We start from the raw sequence: 19886 nt of genomic DNA, 5'->3' as shown, positions 1-19886 counted from the left end.
ACGAATTTATTGTTGTGTTAGGGTGCGGATAAAGTAACGCCACTCCCCCCCCCTCCCCCCAATCCCCTGGTAATTACGCGTTCATATTGCTAGGGTTAGGAAGGAAGCGATGGGTCGCAGGAAACAAAGACGTGAAGGACGGGCTAATATAGCAGGAATGTGATGATGATGACGACGACGATGATGAGGGTGATGATACTAGAAGAGTATTGTCAGGTAAGTGTTTCTGCGAAGTTTCGCACTGAATAACTTGTCAGCTGCAACTTTCTGATCCTTAAAAACGCCCAGTATTCGAACACTAGTGCTGTTCACTTTGTTCGGAAGCGCAGTCCATTGTCTGTCTGGAGTCGACGCATGTCTACGTGCCTCTCTGCACGTCTCGAAAGAATTAATTCTCCTGTTGGGCTCGAGTGTGGTTCGTATGTTGTGTGTGTGTGTGTGTGTGTGTGTGTGTGTGTAAGGGACTTGGGCGTAGGGGTCAGGGTGGAGGTGGAGAAGGAGGAAATCGTGCAGCGTGCGGTATCTTCCTGTTTGGAGCCGCCGTCGATAACCAGCTGCCCTCAGAACGTGCCTCTGTTCCGTGCCAGGCCGAGAGCTCGCATGACGATAACTTCTTGGATAGGGTCGCTTGAACTTACCGGATTCGTTGTCACGTCGTTCTACTATCCACATTGCTTTTCCGAGAATATTAGATAAAAACACATGCGATTCACAAGCAGAGAATAATTTTTGGCATGATAAGACTCCTCACCAATAGCAGGACCTACATCTATATGTATGTCGTTCTTGAATTGCTACTGAACACTGCGAGCCGAATAATTCGACACAGGAACACAGCTTGGCCTGTTCCTATAGAATTAGAAAGGACAAAGGAACCCAAACCCTAGAATATTTTCTCTTTCTTCTTACACTAACTGGTGATTGTTTCGGGTAAGTGACAGCGACAACAGGTGTTTTGTGAATTACACTAGTGGCCATTAAAATTGCTGCACCAACAAGAAATGCAGTGATAAACTGGCATTGGGTCAAACAGACTTTGGATGGCGTGTACAGGTACAGCTGCTTCAACACGATACCACAGTTCATCAAGAGTAGTGACTGGCGTATTGTGACGAGCCAGTTGCTCGGCCACTATTGACCAGACGTTTTCAATTGGTGAGAGATCTGGAGAATGTGGTGGCCAGGGCAGCAGTCGAACCTCTTCTGTATCCAGAAAGGCCCGTACAGGACCTGCAACATGCGGTCGTGCATTATCCTGCTGAAATGTAGGGTTTCGCAGGGATCGAATGAAGGGTAGAGCCACGGGTCGTAACACATCTGAAATGTAATGTCCACTGTTCAAAGTGCCGTCAATGCGAACAAGAGGTGACCGAGACGTGTAACCAATGGCACCCCATACCATCACGCCGGGTGATACGCCAGTATGGCGATGACGAATACACGCTTGCAGTGTGCGTTCACCGCGATGTTGTCAAACACCGATGTGATCATCGTGACGCTGTAAACAGAACCTGGATTCATCCGAAAAAATGACATTCTGCCATTCGTGCACCCAGGTTCGTTGTTGAGTACACCATCGCAAGCGCTCATGTCTGTGATGCAGCGTCAAGGGTAAGCGCAGCCATGGTCTCCGAACTGATAGTCCGTGCTTTTGCAAACGTCGTCGAACTGTTCGTGCAGATGGTTGTTGTCTTGCAAACATCCCCATCTGTTGACTCAGGGATCGAGACGTGGTTGCACGACCCGTTACAGCCACGTGGATAAGATGCCTGTCATTTCGACTGCTAGTGATACGAGGCCGCTGGGATCCAGCACGGCGTTCCGTATTACCCTCTTGAACCCACCGATTCCATATTCTGGTAACAGTCATTGGATCTCGACCAACGCGAGCAGCAATATTGCGATACGATAAACCGCAATCGCGATAGGCTACTATCCGACCTTTTCCAAAGTCGGAAACGTAATGGTACGCATTTCTCCTCATTACACGAGGCATCACAACAACGTTTCACCAGGCGACGCCAGTCGACTGCTGTTTGTGTATGAGAAATCGGTTGGAAAATTTCCTCACGTCAGCACGTTGTAGGTGTCCCCACAGATGCCAGTCTTGTGTGAATGCTCTGAAAAGCTAATCATTTGCATATCACAGCATCTTCTTCCTGTCGGTTAAATTTCGTGTCAGTAGCACGTCATCTTCGTGGTGTAGCAATTTTAATGGCCAGTAGTGTAGTAGTGGATCACTAATCTTCCAGGCTCTCAGCCATTTCGTCTTTTAATCGTAAAGGCATTCACTTTGTTATTTTCTTGTCACCTTTTTCCTCAGTTTCGAGTATTACTACAACTGGCGTTGCCTAGCGCAGTGGTACCAAACATAGGAATAAAATGTAATTTTCTGGGGAGTAAAGAAGAAGGATTCAACTGTGTTTCGCTCCTGGAACTAAATTATTATTAAAAGATCATTATTATTACCACAATTTCGTAGGACAATAATACTCACTTCACGGACTACAAACATTTTTTTTCCGAATTCTAGCATTTTATGTCTAATGCAGTGTAGTGGAGGTGACAGCTTGTATAAAACGAATCTATAAACCCTTTCTCACACAGTCCGCCCACTGTAAACATACTTTGTTCCTTGCACCATGCATCTGTCAGAGGAGAATTGAGACATATACATCACATATGCTTCAAAATCACATCAAAATGTCTTCTAAGAGTTTCCGAAATAGACCAAAAAACCACCTCGTTATTGACTTCAGAACAATAAACGAACTGACTGACAGCGCACCACAACAGTAACTATTGTATGTAGAGACTGCTACACTGTTGCAGATTATTATTATTATTATTATTATTAGGGGCACTGGTCACACACAAATCGTTGGCAGCCTGATGTCTTCCAACTGCTGCCATTTCAGAAGTAAGGAGTCCAGCTTTCAAGGTATTTACAAACAGTGCACCTAATTATGCCCAAATTTTAATTTGGTCGATTTTAAATGAGGGTGCAGGAGGTACATGCAGCAGGTGACTCTAGACAGAGGTGTGGTGTAGAGGAAGCATGTTTTGGAACAAGTGTCAGCTCTCAATGTGGATAATTATCTTTCGGTTCTGACAAGGGAACCTCCCCATCGCACCCCCTTCAGATTTAGTTATAATTTGGCACAGTGGATAGACCTTGAAAAACTGAACACAGATCAATTGAGAAAACAGGAAGAAGTTGTATGGAACTATGAAAAAATAAGCAAAATATACAAACTGAGTAGTCCATGTGCAAGATAGGCAACATCAAGCTACGTGTCAGCTCAGAAGCGCCGTGGTCCCGTGGTTGGCGTGAGCAGCTGCAAAACGAGAGGTCCTTGGTTCGAATCTTCCTTCGAGTGAAAATTTTAATTTTTTATTTTCAGACAATTATCAAAGTTCAGGCACACACACACATAATCAACTTCGCTCTCCAAAATTCCAGGACATGTTCAGATTTGCTTGGACATATGCAGGATTTGACGGTCTACACACGGAAAAATTTGAAAACGTTGAAAATGTATGTTTTGACAGAGCACAGGGAAAACTGTGCGACTGTGAAACTGTTGCATTCATTTGTTGCAGTTTATGTGACAAACTCTTATGTTTTCATCACTTTTTTGGGAGTGACTATCACACCCACAAGAAAACCTAAATCGGGCAAGGTAGAAGAATCTTTTTACCCATTCGCCAAGTGTACATGTTAGGTGGGTCGACAACATATTCCTGTCATGTGACGCACATTCCGTCACCAGTGTCGTATAGAAGATATCAGACGTGTTTTCCTGTTGAGGAATCGGTTGACCTATGACCTTGCGATCAAATGTTTTCGGTTCCCATTGGAGAGACACGTCCTTTCGTCTACTAATCGCAAGGTTTTGCGGTGCGATCGCAAAACACAGACAATAAACTTATTACAGTGAATAGAGATGTCAGTGAACGAACGGACAGACAATAACTGCGAAAATAAAGAAAGTAAACTTTTCACTCGAGGAGGACTTGAACCAAGGACCTCTCTTTCCACAGCTGCTCCCGCTAACCACGGGACCACGGCGCTCCTGATCTCACGCTATTCTTAAAGTTGCCTATCTTGCACATAGACTACTCAGTTTGTATGTTTTGTTTATTTTTTCATAGTTCCACACAACTTCTTCCTGTTTTCTTGATTGATCTGTGTTCAGTTTTTCAAGGCCTATCCACTGTGCCAGCTTATAACTAAACCTGAGGGGGGTGCGATGGGGAGCTTCCCTTGTGAGAAGGAGTTGTAGTTATCACGCACAATGTATTGAGAATAGCTTTACCAGTCTATGACAAGCTCTTGTTATAAACACTACCAGTTGTGTTATGGATTCGTCATTTCAAAGCAAATGATGACTAATTAGTGTGACATACTAGAGAGAACTCATCGACCAACAAATACGAAGAAGCTGTGGGTAGCAGCTGGTACGACAGAGCGGCTTGGTGTTATCTCGTCTGGTCCAGACTACACTTCTGACCCTTCCCCTCTCCGGCAGTTATTAGTCGCCGTCGCGGCGGGGCTGTTGCTAAATCGCGCCAGACGTTGTGACCTACATACAGCGCTCACATGTGCGAAGAGACGCGTCAACAATGGCAGAAACACAGTCGGGCCACCTGCTTATAAGGGGCTCCGGAAAGGCTCAAAATCATGAAAAGTTCAATTTTTACTTTTTTGCGTTCTCTGAATCTGCAGACTATTACCTTTTAATAGATACATAATTTATTCAATTCCGAAGACTACAACTATTTTTAAATTTTTTTTTCGAAATGTGTTCTACATGGGCGTGACCCACTGTGGCGCTGTTAAACTGCTGTCAAATGGTGTTATTATTAACGTCCGTGTTCATCAGGTACATTTTAGTGATGTGAGATAAACTATGTGTTGTGGCTAACCTGTGATGGTTCAATATATATCGCTGGTGTGATTGTTGATTGTTTCATGTTTATTTACTCTGTCGTTATCTCGAAAATATTCGTAATTAATTCTGTTTCTTGAGTCTCTGTTTTGTTGAAGTATAATAATGAGTAAAAGTAAAGTTATTAGAAATCCTCTGAAGGCTTTTAAGAAAAGGAGAAATGTTGGAAAGCGAAAGGTATGTGTTATTACTGTAAATAATAACATTCTAACATGGTACGAGCGATGCTTGCTTTAGACAAGGAACGCCTTCGGGCTGCAGACAGGGCTGTAAAGAGTCTAGAAATACAAGCAAGAGTAAACAGGAGGAGGAACAAGAGGAAGCTGGAGGAGGAGTTTGCAGAGGATGAAGATAATCCATCCTATGGACCTGGAATGCACTAAAAAGTTAATCCAATCTTTGTCGCTCGATTCCCAAAACTTTTATTTTCTCATACTAATTACATGTTTTCTAAGGATCTTCCAAACAAATTTGTTTCAAACTTTCAGTAAATGTTACACAGTACCTTCTGCATAATTTAACACAGCCTTTTTCCACAAAACTGTATATTTTTGAATATATAAATAAAAAATTGCAAAAAAATGTGAATTTTCATTACAATCGAAAAAAAAATCATCTTTAATAACTGAACTAAAATTTTGTAAAATCCCTGTGTTAAGTTGTAGCCCATATTCCAATAAATAATCTGTAAAAAGTTCAACTTCCTCCCTCAAATACTTTGTGAGGAAAGATGTAATTTATAAGCGTTATTTTAACATTGCAAGTATAGGGCGTTCCGGAGCCCCTTAATAAGGCAGTGGCGACTGGGAACTGGCGGCGAAGTTACGTAAAAGGCGGTGGGGAAGCGCAGCTGCGCGATCCCTGACTCACGGAGCGGTTTGTCAACTGCCCGCTAAGCACTCCCACAATCCGGGGACACGCCCTTCCTGGTGGTGGTGCGCGCGCCACGTGCTGAGCACGGAAGACTTTGCGGTCAGTGGCCGGCCCGGCAGAAAGCTGACGGAGCGGTCGGAGAAATGGGTCGCCAATTGTGACGGGCGTTTGTGGAGCTGACTCCTGCCAAAGTGGAACTGGCGCTGACTACTGCCAAAGTGGAACTGGCGCTGACTACTGCCAAAGTGGGTAGCAAGTAGAGAGGTACTGGACTGGCGCGATGCGTTCGTTTCGTAAGGAACGCGCTGACGCCCTGTAGTTATTTCAGAAACGGTTTTGCGCTCTTTTTTAGGCTGCGGCCACAGTGGAACCGACATCGGCTGAGTCCGCTGAAGACCGACATCGGCCGAAGACGGCCGATCTTTTCAAATCAGTGAGACACTACCTGTGCTGTCACGATGCACCCTGCCTCGTCGCCGAACATAGAAACTTCGGACGACAGTTTGTGATTTTTTTTGTTTTTTTTTTTTAGGAACAGAAATAATCAGTCGTCAGCTGCACAATTTTTTTTTAATTCAGTTAACCTCTTGACTAGTTTCGGTACATTGATTTGCCGTCCTCAGAAGAAAAACGTGTGTGAAATCTTATGGGACTTAACTGCTAAGGTCATCAGTCCCTAAGCTTACACACTACTTAACCTAAAGTATCCTAAGGACAAACACACACACCCATGCCCGAGGGAGGACTCGAACCTCCGCCGGGACCAACCGCACTGTCGATGACTGCAGCGCCTTAGATCGCTCGGCTAGTCCCGCGCAACTCCTCAGAAGATCGTAGAATTAAGCTTACATCAGAAAGCAATCGTCAAACAAACTCTGGACCATAGAGTCCTACAAAAAATGGACATAGAATAACAATTTAATGATTACGAGGATTCGATGACAATTAACAGCAGATTAATAATAATAAGTACACAGTAATAAGCAGATTATAAACTTACCTTCGCTAATTTTTTAACATACTACTGTCAAGTAGTTAAAAAGCAACATAAAGAACACGAATGTATGCCGACCAAAAAAGTTGCGCATCAAACGTGAAATATTAAAAAGTCACGAGGCATATGATCTGTAGCACCAACAAACCGATAGTTTGACTATAAAAGATTTCACTTTCACAAGAAGCAACGAGTGCTAGTGTGCCTAAAAGCTTACTTTATGTGACCTAATTAGGTTTGCTAGACGGCCGGAGGGGCCGAGCGGTTCTAGGCGCTACAGTCTGGAACCCCGCCACCGCAACTGTCGCAGGTTCGAATCCTGCCTCGGGCATAGATGTGTGTGATGTCATTAGGTTAGTTAGGTTTAAGTAGTGCTAAGTTCTAGAGGGTCTGCTCAGAGCCAGTTGAACCATTTTTTAGGTTTGCTATTTTTTGCGAAATGTGACTCACATAACGTATGCTAGCCATCCATTTGACTGTATGCAAAGTAGCTCAGATTATTGAATTTATAGAGTCACAAGAAATTATCCTCAATTATAACAACTTTGCATTCAGTGATAACATTTATTAACAACCAAATGGGCTAACCATGGGCTCATCCGTACCTGGCACAATTCAGACATTTTCATAAACTACCTACAACAGAAAATATCCCACCGCCAGGAATCCTGCTTAAAACATAGTACACTAGAAAAGATATGTAGATGATACCTTAATTTTATTCAAACATGACACCAATAACACCAGCAACATCATAAATTTGTTTAATAATGCCAGTTTGTGCTATGTAGTAGCTTAAGAAAGTTTTACATGTTGTAGCATCAATTTTCTAGATCCGTGCATAGAAAACAAAAACAACAGGCACAATTTCATGCTGTAGAGAAAAAAGACAACCTCCAGCAACATAACCCCTGTCACATTATGTCATCCAGATGTACACAAGGAAGCTGCATATAAAACGATGATACACAGAGCAAAGAAAATCCCCATGAACAATAAAAGAGACAAATTCTCTGACTCAAGAACAGACAAAAACATGTGAACCTTGCTCAAGTTACTACATAGAACAAACTGGCTGCAGTTTTCAAATTAGAGACTATGAACGTATCAACTGTTACACACATAACCAGTTTACAAAATCAGCAGTAGCAACACAGAGAAAAAACACTGGACACCCATTTGAAACCATAGTAGAAGATCTTAAGAAACTCCATTGCTTCCAAAAATCTCATACAATGGATTTAATGAAGGAGGTCGAAATTTTTGTGCACCACAAAAAGCAAGCAGGAAAAAAAATGGTCAGTGACAAACTAGATAGTGAATCAATTAATTTCTTCAAATGTTTCTGTTGCGTATGATAACTGTAACAATTTTCATGAACATGTACATTTCATCATTGGCAAAAAAAAGTAATCCATAATTTAGTAGTCAATAGTCGTAAAAATTCGGTTCATTATTTACAACCTTATAAATGTACGTAATGTAATCCAATATCACTGTAACAACTCTGACTCTGCACAAACTCTTTCTGAAGCCAGAGCGTCGTAATATCTTTGCAACACGTTTTGTAAACAAACAGCGTAAGTGAGGAACTGCGTGTATGTGATATTCTGTATAATGGAGGAGGCACAATACCTAACATTAGCATTTAAAAATACTCAGATCCATTTTTTCGATTTTCCGACTGCATTCTAACTTCAAAAAGACACAAGAGGCAGAAAATCACAGACACAAACATCGCCAAATATATTCGTATAAGCAGATGCCCAAATGCGTTTGAAAATGAGAATAAATTCTCGAAACGCGCTGTGCTAAGCATTAAAAAAAAGTAACTGGCGCAGTTTTCATTATTTAAAACATGAATGACAGTTGCAGGCTTTTCTGAATCATTTAATATGATGAACGAAATTAAATTAAAACTTTTTTGTAGTCTGGCTCTTGATGTTTTTACTCTGCTGAGTTACGATGTCTGACGACGGGAGTGGTAGGTTGGGTTAGTTAGAAAGTATTTTCTCGCAGATGACAGTTCATTTGTTCTGTATAAGTTAGTTATTCTTACGAGGAGTGATTCGTACTGAAGTATCGTATACTCACGTTCGGCCTCAACAATTTGAGAACCGTCGGGCTTGGTTATTAATCCAGGCTGGATCAGACTCGGTATTCTTGCGGTATCTCCCTAGGCCGATAATTTTACTCGGTGTGCCTCGGTTCCTACGGTCCCATAAGCTGACAAAGCACACCCTTCCAAGTACAGTAAGCTCCTATGTTTAATTCTTCCTGAACTGTTGTCGCGTGGTTTTGTTAGTGTCTGATTACAACCGTTCGATAGCAACTTTATGTTATCAGAAAGATATAAAAATGAGAAATTAATGTAATAACCGTATTCATTCCTGCAATTACTTCTTCTTCTCCTTGTTTTTGTATCGGCCATCTCCCCTGAATTCCTGCATTCATTTCTTATGCTCTTTCTTCCACGTTTTACATTTTTAGTTTTGCATCTTCTTGGATACTAAGGTTCTCTTAGGATTTCTTCCAGGGCGGAATGTGTTTATGAATATTGTCTAGTATTTTCCCCACTTCTTGCAGATCCTTTTTGGCTTCGATGGACTGGTTTTCTTATTTATCGATCATAGCTTTCCAGTTTATAACAAGGCATTCTGCGAGATAAAGGCCCTCCGGTCTTGTTATTATGCAGTAACATGGTACCTTGGCATAATTTATTGATATTGGCTTCTTGCTGTAAACAGTTTTGGTTACTTGATACGCTCGATATGCTGTTACCATCTTTTGATCCGTGATGCAGAGTTGTTTTGCCACAGTCACTCACCTACGTATTTAAACTTCTCCCTCCGTTTAATTTCGCCCTCCACTACCTTCAGTATTCTGGATGGTGGCTTGATGTCTATAATAAAATCAATTTTCTGGAAGAAAACCTGGGATTCTGCATTCGCCAATTCTGTCTTCAGTTCACTTATATGTTCTGCAGCAGCACCGAGAGAGCTGGCGCAGTGGTTGGCACACTGGACTCGCATTCGACTGTTCAAACTCGCGTCTGACCATCCTGATTTAGGTTCCTGTGATTTCCCTAAATCGTTTCAGGCAAATGCCGGGATGGTTCCTCCGAAAGGGCACGGCCGAATTCCTTCCCTATTCTTCCATAATCCAATGGGACCCATGACCTCGCTGTTTCGTCTCCTCCCCCCCCCCCCCCCCGCCCCCAAAACAACAAGCCAACCAACCTGCAGCAGTGTATAACGAATCAGAGAAAATTCATAGGTCATCTGCAAAGGCCACGTATGTCATAACTAATTGCTATTATTGTGTTTGTTGTTATTTTTAGACGTAACTAACTGACTTCTGCATTGTTGATTGCAAACAAAATCGCTAAAGCTCTTTGCTCAGATGTAAAACCCTGATCGTGCCAGAAGAAACAAAGATATAGATCAATAACCTTATGATCTTTGATAAAATTATTGGAAACACATAGCTATATACTGAAATTTGAAAGAAATAATCAGTCTTGATCGCAAAAATAATTTTTAAATTATTTTATTTTAATGGTAACTGGTTTCAATCTTGAATAATATCACAAGATCATCCCATGTCTTCTTAGGTGGTGGCAAGACAAAACAAGCGACGAATATGTTTCTTCACTTAAAAATGTCCATGCTCTGCTCAGCGTCTGTGCACACCACCTAACGAAACATGGAGCAGTCTCATGATGGTCATCAGGACTGAGCCCGGTTAGTATGTAAATAAAATTAATTTAAACATATTTTTACGAACAAGACTGATTATTTCTTTTACATATATAATGTCTTCTCTCGAAAACGAGTTCTATTGTCACAGATAATCTAGGAATGTCGAAGAGCGTAGAGGGGAAAAGGAGGAGGCGGCTTCCGGTTAGAAGAAATATTGCAGGTAGTAAGTATCGTCAAAGCATATTGTCCTTGTAAGACGAAATCTATGGGCGACCAATAGCCGGTGGCGCGTGATTTGACTGACCACGAACGGATAGCATCCGGTCTGTTGCGTAATTCATATACGGCTGTACTGACTGCCCTACTGCCTCCAGTACGTTCTCTGTTGAAACGGCTCTATGGCCCAAGATTCTGTTATTCGGAGATCGCGTTCTCCTTTCGAAAATACCGTGGAGACACTATTTATTCAAAAGGCTCATATCCGTATTTAATCTGGAAACCTGAACGCTGTATCGAGGAAACCATTTGTGGTAGTTCGATAGGAAGTGAATAGGAACAAAACATTTTTCATTGTTTGTGCCCCCAAAAGACAAAAAACCTGGAAGTTACAGGTTAAAATGTTGTCGGCGCCAAGTTGCTTAGTGGGGGAGCTTTGCTGGGGTCGTACAGGAATGCTGACCGAACATCGGGTGTGATCTTGTTGAAGAAATCAGCTCGCCGTTCACCTGAACTGCTCCAGGAAAATCACGGAAAAATCTACACCTGTATAATCGGGCAGTGATCCGAACTCCGACCCATCTGTGAAGGCGTCTGTTGCCTTGACAGTGCGTCATCTTGCTCGTAAGTGGACACGGAGCGCGCTTGTGTAAAGTCTTGTGACCTCAGTCTGTCAGCTTGCCTTAATGTTATCCACCTTCTCGCTATGGCCGGTTAGCGCCTTACTGGCTGTATCTGAAGCCAAGGCATATAGTGTTCATGTTCAGTTAACTTAATACACTCCTGGAAATGGAAAAAAGAACACATTGACACCGGTGTCTCAGACCCACCATACTTGCTCCGGACACTGCGAGAGGGCTGTACAAGCAATGATCACACGCACGGCACAGCGGACACACCAGGAACCGCGGTGTTGGCCGTCGAATGGCGCTAGCTGCGCAGCATTTGTGCACCGCCGCCGTCAGTGTCAGCCAGTTTGCCGTGGCATACGGAGCTCCATCGCAGTCTTTAACACTGGTAGCATGCCGCGACAGCGTGGACGTGAACCGTATGTGCAGTTGACGGACTTTGAGCGAGGGCGTATAGTGGGCATGCGGGAGGCCGGGTGGACGTACCGCCGAATTGCTCAACACGTGGGGCGTGAGGTCTCCACAGTACATCGATGTTGTCGCCTGTGGTCGGCAGAAGGTGCACGTGCCCGTCGACCTGGGACCGGACCGCAGCGACGCACGGATGCACGCCAAGACCGTAGGATCCTACGCAGTGCCGTAGGGGACCGCACCGCCACTTCCCAGCAAATTAGGGACACTGTTGCTCCTGGGGTATCGGCGAGGACCATTCGCAACCGTCTCCATGAAGCTGGGCTACGGTCCCGCACACCGTTAGGCCGTCTTCCGCTCACGCCCCAACATCGTGCAGCCCGCCTCCAGTGGTGTCGCGACAGGCGTGAATGGAGGGACGAATGGAGACGTGTCGTCTTCAGCGATGAGAGTCGCTTCTGCCTTGGTGCCAATGATGGTCGTATGCGTGTTTGGCGCCGTGCAGGTGAGCGCCACAATCAGGACTGCATACGACCGAGGCACACAGGGCCAACGCCCGGCATCATGGTGTGGGGAGCAATCTCCTACACTGGCCGTACACCACTGGTGATCGTCGAGGGGACACTGAATAGTGCACGGTACATCCAAACCGTCATCGAACCCATGGTTCTACCATTCCTAGACCGGCAAGGGAACTTGCTGTTCCAACAGGACAATGCACGTCCGCATGTATCCCGTGCCACCCAACGTGCTCTAGAATGTGTAAGTCAACTACCCTGGCCAGCAAGATCTCCGGATCTGTCCCCCATTGAGCATGTTTGGGACTGGATGAAGCGTCGTCTCACGCGGTCTGCACGTCCAGCACGAACGCTGGTCCAAGTGAGGCGCCAGGTGGAAATGGCATGGCAAGCCGTTCCACAGGACTACATCCAGCATCTCTACGATCGTCTCCATGGGAGAATAGCAGCCTGCATTGCTGCGAAAGGTGGATATACACTGTACTAGTGCCGACATTGTGCATGCTGTGTTGCCTGTGTCTATGTGCCTGTGGTTTTGTCAGTGTGATCATGTGATGTATCTGACCCCAGGAATGTGTCAATAAAGTTTCCCCTTCCTGGGACAATGAATTCACGGTGTTCTTATTTCAATTTCCAGGAGTGTATTTACGCTATTTCTACTGCTATGACTAGTACGAGTCCGGTTTTCGCAAACATAAGAACATAAACACTGCATTTGACATATTGCCTAGAAGATCACGTATGGATCGTCAAACATTATGTAGCACGAAATGCAGTATCAGTTTCATGCCTATCGTAGTACACACGACGCTCGCGTAAAAGACGTTGTCGTCGTGATCTTCTGTCATGAGACTGGTTTGATGCAGCTCTCCAAGCTAATTTATTCTGTGCGAGACTCTTCATCTCTGTTTAACTGCTGCAGCCTGCACTATTTGTACCATCTTACTGTATTCGTGCCTTGGTCTCCCTCTACAATCCCCCCTCCCCCCACATCTCCTCCCCCCCCCCCCCGACAAATTCTTTACATTACCGAAGTGACGAATCCTTTGATGCATAAGAACGATTCCTATCAACCAATCTCCTCTTTTATTCAAGTCGTTCTATGGATTTCTTTTTTCCACACTTCTATTCTGCATATATCCTTATTAGTAATCCCATATGCCCATCTAATCTTTAAGATTTTTCGGGAGCACCATATTTCGGAAGTTCCTACTCTTTTCTCGTGTGAACTGTTTATCGTTCACCTGTCACTCCCGCACAGGATAGGCTTCAGACAAACACTTTTAAAAAGCACTTTCTAATACTTAAATTTATAGAAATTTGGAAATTTGTGATAAGGTCTTAATGGGACCAAAATGCTGAGGTCAACGGCCCCTAAGCTTACGCACTACTTAATCTAACCTAAACTAACTTAACGCTGACAACACACACACACATGTCCGAGGGAGGACTCGACCCTCCGACGGGGGGGACCTTAAATTTATCTCACCAACCTCTAGGTTGCTGGATAAGTGCGTAGCGTTTTTGTTTTGCATATTGGTTTTCTGGCTGCTGCAGGTTTATTTATCGATTGTCTTTTTTTTTTATTTGTAGTTCACAGTCGCTATTGTCATTTTGTCATCTGGAGGTAGTGAGTGGAGCTGTGGATGCTAGAATATGGAGTGCAAAGTTGAGAAATCGGAACATATCCGATATATTCTTCTGTTTCAGTTCGATAGAGGGGGACGGCCTTGGAGGCAGCCAGCAGCGTTAGCGCTGTGTATGAGGATAATACCACTGGACAAAGCACGGTAAGATTTTTCTCGTTTTGAGGAGGAACATATTGATATTAACGACTCTCCACGTTCAGGATGACCTTAGGGGTTCGATAAAGTTCTTTTAAACGTGAAACGTCCCCTTAGAACAATTGTACACGACTGTGCTTAAACTGACACACAATATTTTTAGCGCAACGCAATCTGACTTTCAAAAATCCTGCAAAAGAATGGCCCTGACTAACATTAATCTTTACCTTTCACAAATCACTTACCTCTCAAAAAATCTCCGTTACTCGAACTACTGCAATACAGCGAGCGCCACTACTGCCAGCTAAATAAAATATTCAAACTGCGGAAGGCACTAACTACTGATAGGCATAGTTAGCAAATGAAAGATTTTAATAGAGAACAAACAATGTATTTACCTTAATAGTGTTGAAAAAGCATAATATACATAGCAGTTCATAATATCCATTCTGTACTCAAAAATCCGCCATCTCATTTCCCACATCCATCACTGCTGGCGGCTCACCTCCAACTGCGCAACGCTACGCGCTGTTCACATCCAGCTGGCCAACACTACAATGGCAGACAAGAATGCAAACTGGCCACAGACTACACACAGCACAAAAATGGTTCAAATGGCTCTGAGCACTATGGGACTCAACATCTTAGGTCATAAGTCCCCTAGAACTTAGAACTATTTAAACCAAACGAACCTAAGGACATCACACACACCCATGCCTGAGGCAGGATTCGAACCTGCGACCGTAGCAGTCCCGCGGTTCCGGACTGCAGCGCCAGAACCGCTAGACCACCGCGGCCGGCCACACAGCTCAGCCAGTGATTTTCATACAGAGCGCTACGTAACGTTGCCAATAAGAAAATATATACAGAGCGCTACGTAACGTTGCCAATAAGAAAACATAAACAGCCTACTTACAAACGCATTTATCCACAGTGATCAAAGTCACGTTACTAGAGAACTGCCAAACGTGATGGTCGAATCAGCGGGTGGCCATATGTGCATATCTGCTTCCACGCCATCAACTGGCTCGTGAACAACACCTATTATTCCTACCTTGTATCGTTACTGGTGACGACAAATTGTGCCGTTGTGCTAACAGAAGGGAAAAGAAAGGAATGGTTGACCCCAAACGAAGTAGCAAATACCCGTACAAACAAAGACCTGCACTCATTCACAGAAGTTGTCACGCATCTCGTGGAACAGCGACGGTGTGGTGTACAAAATTGCTTTGCCGAAGTGTAACCGTCATGGCTGACCTCTACTGTCAACAACTGAGACGTTTTGCAGAGTTATGTGAAGCTGGTACGCGACTTTTCGAGAAATGTACATCATTTTCAGAGGTTTTCGTAGATTTGCCATAGTTCCAGAGTTCTCTTCACAAAATTTAAATACTACTGCAGAAGTTCGCGGAGGAAACGATAATACTTGGGAAAATTTTAATGTTGTAAAAAAATTAATTGCCAAATTTTCGAAAAAGTAATAATCACAATTACGACTAACTCTTCAAGAGGCCTAAGAAAACCCTGATTACATTTTTTTCACAGGTAAGAGTTTATGAGATTATTGCAATAATGATGGACCTATTTCCACAATCATGTGAAGCTGGCATCCGACTTTCGATATATATACATATATATATATATATATATATATATATATATATATATATATATATATATATATATATATATATATATATATCAGAGTTCTTGATAGACGTGCTCTAGTTTGAGAGTTCTCTGTAAAAATTATGGATTGTTCCGTAGAATTTCGCAAAGAAAAAAATTATGATCACATTTGTAATTAGCTGCCACCTGACTTTGGAGAAATATACATTTTTTCAGAGTTACTGGTAGATACGCTACAGTTCTAGAGTTCCACGTACTAAATTTGAATAGTTCTGCAGAATTTCGCGAAGAAACCTCTAGTAATCGGGAAAATTTCAATGTTGTAAAAAAAATGATTTGCCAATTTGCGAAAATAAAATTGTGATCACAATTCCGAATAGCTCCCGAAGAGTTCTACAGAAAACTCTGATGTGATTTTTTTTTTGTGCAGGTAATAGTTTATGAGATAATTGCAATATTGAGGGATCTATTTTTAGTTAAGAAAATATACGAAATCGCACTAGAGTTTTCGTGACAGTTCCAGTCACAATTCAGGATAACACCCCAAAGTTCTATCGAAAAACCTTATGTAATTTCTTGTGAAGGTAATCGTTTACAATTGCAATAATGTGGGATCCATTTCACACACATATAGCTTGGCTGTTCTAGTTGTGATCGGTGGGCCTAGGACCAAGTCGGTAGGCTTCGTGTCGACTGTAGCTATGTATCCACTTGCTGACAACACCAGCAATCCAACAGTAGCTGCAATTTTTGGTCTGCTTATTTCGTTGCATTACAACAACTGTAATTTATTTGGATGTTCTTTGCTACTGTTAAGTACCGTACTAATTAAGGTATCCGAGAAGCTGAAACATTCTGTAAACAAGGAGTGTCTAATTTTATCTGGCACCGAATGAAATATCAGTTTGTTCTTTGTCATACTAAATATGACGCTTGCGCAGAAGACGTTGGTATAAAGCTGGAGACGATCTATTGTTGATGTACCAATACTCTGTCTATAGCGTGTATCCTTTGTTCAGAGTCACAGTTTTAAACGGGTCTTTCACTAAAATACACAATATACGAGGGCAGTTCAATAAGTAATGCAACACATTTTTTTTTCTCGGCCAATTTTGGTTGAAAAAACCGGAAATTTCTTGTGGAATATTTTCAAACATTCCCGCTTCATCTCGTATAGTTTCATTGACTTCCGACAGGTGGCAGCGCTGTATGGAGCTGTTAAAATGGCGTCTGTAACGGATGTGCGTTGCAAACAACGGGCAGTGATCGAGTTTCTTTTGGCGGAAAACCAGGGCATCTCAGATATTCATAGGCGCTTGCAGAATGTCTACGGTGATCTGGCAGTGGACAAAAGCACGGTGAGTCGTTGGGCAAAGCGTGTGTCATCATCGCCGCAAGGTCAAGCAAGACTGTCTGATCTCCCGCGTGCGGGCCGGCCGTACACAGCTGTGACTCCTGCAATGGCGGAGCGTGCGAACACACTCGTTCGAGATGATCGACGGATCACCATCAAACAACTCAGTGCTCAACTTGACATCTCTGTTGGTAGTGCTGTCACAATTGTTAACCAGTTGGGATATTCAAAGGTTTGTTCCCGCTGGGTCCCTCGTTGTCTAACCGAACACCATAAAGAGCAAAGGAGAACCATCTGTGCGGAATTGCTTGCTCGTCATGTGGCTGAGGGTGACAATTTCTTGTCAAAGATTGTTACAGGCGATGAAACATAGGTTCATCACTTCGAACCTGAAACAAAACGGCAATCAATGGAGTGGCGCCACACCCACTCCCCTACCAAGAAAAAGTTTAAAGCCATACCCTCAGCCGGTAAAGTCACGGTTACAGTCTTCTGGGACGCTGAGGGGGTTATTCTGTTCGACGTCCTTCCCCATGGTCAAACGATCAACTCTGAAGTGTATTGTGCTACTCTTCAGAAATTGAAGAAACGACTTCAGCGTGTTCGTAGGCACAAAAATCAGAACGAACTTGTCCTTCTTCATGACGACGCAAGACCTCACACAAGTCTTCGCACCCGAGAGGAGCTCACAAAACTTCAGTGGACTGTTCTTCCTCATGCACCCTACAGGCCCGATCTCGCACCGTCGGATTTCCATATGTTTGGCCCAATGAAGGACGCAATCCGTGGGAGGCACTATGCGGATGATGAAGAAGTTATTGATGCAGTACGACGTTGGCTCCGACATCGACCAGTGGAATGGTACCGTGCAGGCATACAGGCCCTCATTTCAAGGTGGTTTAAGGCCGTAGCATTGAGTGGAGATTATGTTGAAAAATAGTGCTGTGTAGCTAAAAGATTGGGGAATAACCTGGTGTATTTCAATGCTGAATAAAACAACCCCTGTTTCAGAAAAAAATGTGTTGCATTACTTATTGAACTGCCCTCGTACCTTTACTATCAGTTCCGTTTCCTTTCAAGCAGAGGGACAACTGGATCCTTGTATCGTGATACCGCTAGCGGTGACATAGAGGCGCGGCAGTGGCTCCGTCATGGACAAGCTGCCGCGGGACAAAACGCATTGTGCTTGGCCCCATGGGCGCGGTGCATTGTGGTCCGGGCGGGCCATTAAAGGCTCTGCTTTGTGGTCGGTGTGGGCGGATGGGAGTCGGCGCCTGCGATCGCCGACGATTTGTCAGCACAGGCGCTAACACCCTGCCTCCCAAAGCGGTCGAGTCGGTCCTCTGTGCGTGGCCGCTCTGCGCTCGCTTTAACGGTTTTGTGTCTTTCGACGTGCGCCAAGAGACCGTTCCGAAATTTGCCGACGTTGATTACTTCATGTTGCTCACCAACTCAGTTATCAGAACTCTAAAACGAAATCAGTTCCAGATGAATGAGCTTGCATTAACGAAACACACAAGTATTCGTGCCGAATCTTCTAAGTGGATAAATAATACTACTCGCGTTCCACAGGGTTCAATAGTGGCACCGCTCCTGTTCTTGCTACACAGTATTATCTTCCATCCTACTCTGATCAAGCAGAAATAGTGTTCTTTGTTGATGATGGAAGCACAGAGTCAAGCCAAAAAGTGTCCGAGAAAACAGAGCGAACGATAAATGATATATTCAGAAAAAAGTGTTGATTAACTCCCTCTGAATGGTCTGCTGCTTAGGGGGGAAAAGCATTGGAATGGTTCGATGTTCACCACATGTGAGAATAAAGAGCCAAAAAATGTTCAAATGTCTGTGAAATCTTACGGGACTTAACTGCTAAGGTCATTAGTCCCTAAGATTACAGACTACTTAACCTAAATTATCCTAAGGACAAACACACACACACCCATGCCCGAGGGAGGACTCGAACCTCCGCCGGTACCAGCCGCACAATACAAGACTGCAGCGCCTTAGAGCCCTCGACTAATCCCACGCGGCAATAAAGAGCCGGTAAATTACTGTAAACATCAAAAAAAGTTCATCTACACGTGAACAATGGCATCTGCATTACAGAAGACAAAATGTTTTTCAGAATACAATTATCTCTAATGTACAGTGTTTCGTATTACTTAGTGTGACTGTACTTTTTCATATAATTTCAGTTGTCTTCTGTATTTGTTTCTTAGCAAATTGCCGGCCGAAGTGGCCGTGCGGTTAAGGGCGCTGCAGTCTGGAACCAGAAGACCGCTACGGTCGCAGGTTCGAATCCTGCCTCGGGCATGGATGTTTGTGATGTCCTTAGGTTAGTTAGGTTTAACTAGTTCTAAGTTCTAGGGGACTAATGACCTCAGAAGTTGAGTCCCATAGTGCTCCGAGCCATTTCAACCATTTTTTTCTTAGCAAATTCTGAAAATGTTTATGAATAATAGTCGTCTAATTAAATGATAGTTATCAACCGCATATTAATTTTGGATATTATGTGCTTGTCAATGGCAATGTGCTTCACGTCTAAAGATATTGGTTACGTTGTTTATTTCGTAGACTATATGATTTCATTTTTAAATTGTATGAACTACGAATTCTTTTTTATTTTTTAAGTCGATGTGTTCGTTCAAAATAATGTTAGGGTTTTTCGTCAAATACGTGAAAATTTCTGTATCTTCCAAACCATTTAGCAGGCTGCCTTTTTGTCGCAGTGTGTAGGACATACAGCCATTGTGTTATGGTACTTGCTGTGTATTTTTGTTCTTTAACGTGCAAGCTAAATGAAGATAGGCTTACGCCGGTGAGAT

Source organism: Schistocerca cancellata, chromosome 1, assembly GCF_023864275.1.
Source record: "Schistocerca cancellata isolate TAMUIC-IGC-003103 chromosome 1, iqSchCanc2.1, whole genome shotgun sequence".
NCBI classification, from domain to species: domain Eukaryota; kingdom Metazoa; phylum Arthropoda; class Insecta; order Orthoptera; family Acrididae; genus Schistocerca; species Schistocerca cancellata.
This window is presented reverse-complemented; position numbering follows the sequence as displayed.